The 2,076-nt window shown below is 40.0% G+C and overlaps 1 pseudogene; it reads right to left on the bottom strand.

The window, feature by feature from the left end:
* Positions 1 to 1,654: 1,654 nt before the first annotated feature.
* On the bottom strand, positions 1,655 to 2,076 carry LOC129076235 (profilin-1-like; annotated as a pseudogene).

Below are 2,076 nucleotides of genomic sequence, written 5' to 3'. Positions count from 1 at the left end.
TTTCATGCTAAGTTTTCTGAATATGTAACATGTGGAACAGACAAAATGTAGAATTTGCTTAATGGCACAAAATCAAATTTCTCTATAAAAAGGTATCTTTAGTGGGTAGCTAACATATTAATAGCTTGTAAAAGGATTCTCTTTAATTAATTTCTCTGTTGCCACAAAAACCCTTTTCTTTTTTTTTTGTAATTGAAAAATAAAAAATAGAATAAATTTTATTTTATTTTTTCTTTTTAAATTTTAAATTTTTTTAAAAATTTATTTACTTTTTAAATACATTTGTCTCTGCCTCCCCCCGACCTCTTTCCCTTGCCCCCTCCCTCCTACCCTCCCTCAGCTCTTCCCCTTTGGTTTTGTCCATGAGTCCTTGCTGTATGTTCCTTGACTTTCCCCTTACCTTCCCTTTCCCTGCCCTCCCTTCCCTGTTGTCTCTGTTGATTTCTTTTCCTTTCAGTGTTGCTGGTCATATTTTCCTTGCATCTTTGCATTGTTGTTTAGGTTCCGCTTATAGGTGAGATCATATGGTATTTGTCTTTCTCCCCCTGGCTTATTTCCCTTAGCATAGTGCTCTCCAGTTCCATACATGCTGTCGGGAAGTTTAGTAGTTCTTTTTTTCTTTCTGCTGCGTAGTATTCCATTGTGTATATGTACCATTACTTTTTGATCCAATCATCTACTGATGGGCATTTAGGTTGCTTCCAACACTTGGCTATTGTAAATTGTGCTACTATGAACATTGGGGTGCATAGGTTCTTTTGTATTGGCGTTTTGGTGTTCTCAGGGTATAATCTCAGGAGGAGAATCACTGGATCAAAAGGCAGTTCCATTTTTAGCTTTCTGAGGAAATTCCACACCCTTTTCAGGTCAGTTATATAATCTGCTCAGCTTGATGAGTTATATCTTAGAGAGCATTTCATCAGAACAACCAATGGAGAATGCACAACATAATCTAAATTGGAAACATCAGCATTTTTTATGGCTCCATCATTAACAATAAGCAAACTCCCACAATTAGAAAAGGAGTATCTTTATCAACCAGGCTGAGCCCTAGCTTGAAATGATACTATTTTTGAGTGAGAAGTAATTCATGCCTGTAAGGGTTGGATTCTGTCCTGATAAAATTTACATGTTGAAAGCCTAACCCCCAGTACCTCAGAATGTGACTTCATTTGGAACTATGGTTGTTAAAAATGTAATTATTTCAGATTACATTGTTAAGGTGGGCCCTAATTAAATATAACTGTTGTTCCTATAAAAATGGGAAATTTGGGCACAGACACGCAGACAGGGAGAACAATATGTGAAGAGGAAGGCAGAAACAAAGGTGATACTTCTATAAGCAAAAATTGCCAAAAATTTCCAGAAAACCACCAGAAGCTGGAGAAGAAGTATAAAACAGTGTCTCTTTCACAGCTCTTTGAAGGAATCAACCCTACCAAAATCTTATCTTGGACTTCCAACCTTAGGACCTATGAATCAATATATTTCTGTTGTTTAAGCTACCTAGTTTTTGGTACTTAGTTATAGCATCCTGGCAGCAACAAGGGGTGTAAGGTAATGGCCCCCAAAATAAAAATGGTGTATGTGTATGTATGGGAAGGAGAGGAGTGCAAAAGCAGTGGGGAATGGTTGAGGGGAAGGAAAGATGAGGTCAGTACTGAGAATGCCGCAGGTGAGAGGCCATTTAATAACATTTCTTGTTGATCCAACCACCGTGGACACCTTCTTTAGCCATCAGCAGGACTAGTGTCTTGGCAGTCATGTTGACAGTGATGTTGAAGGTGGGGGCTCCCTCAGTGCTCTTGGTATGAAGATCCACGGTAAATTCCTCATCCTGCATCAGTGAGTCCCGGATCACAGAACATTCCTGGCCCCCAAGTGTCAGCCCATACATGAAAAAACTTGACCTGTCTTTGTCAAGTAGGACAGCAACCTCAGGGGGAGTGATGTTGACGAAGATTTCCCAGGGAAGGTGGCCCAGACAGAAGGCAAGTCCTTATAGACCATGATGGCCGCGTCCTGACAGGTCCCATCTGCCACGAGGTTGTAGATGTAGGCGTTCCACCTGGCCAT

The sequence above is a fragment of the Pteronotus mesoamericanus genome, unplaced genomic scaffold (genome assembly GCF_021234165.1).
Source record: "Pteronotus mesoamericanus isolate MK-2021 breed Mesoamerican mustached bat unplaced genomic scaffold, CSHL_Meso_final contig_58, whole genome shotgun sequence".
Classification (NCBI taxonomy): Eukaryota; Metazoa; Chordata; class Mammalia; order Chiroptera; family Mormoopidae; genus Pteronotus; species Pteronotus mesoamericanus.
This window is presented reverse-complemented; position numbering and strand designations above follow the sequence as displayed.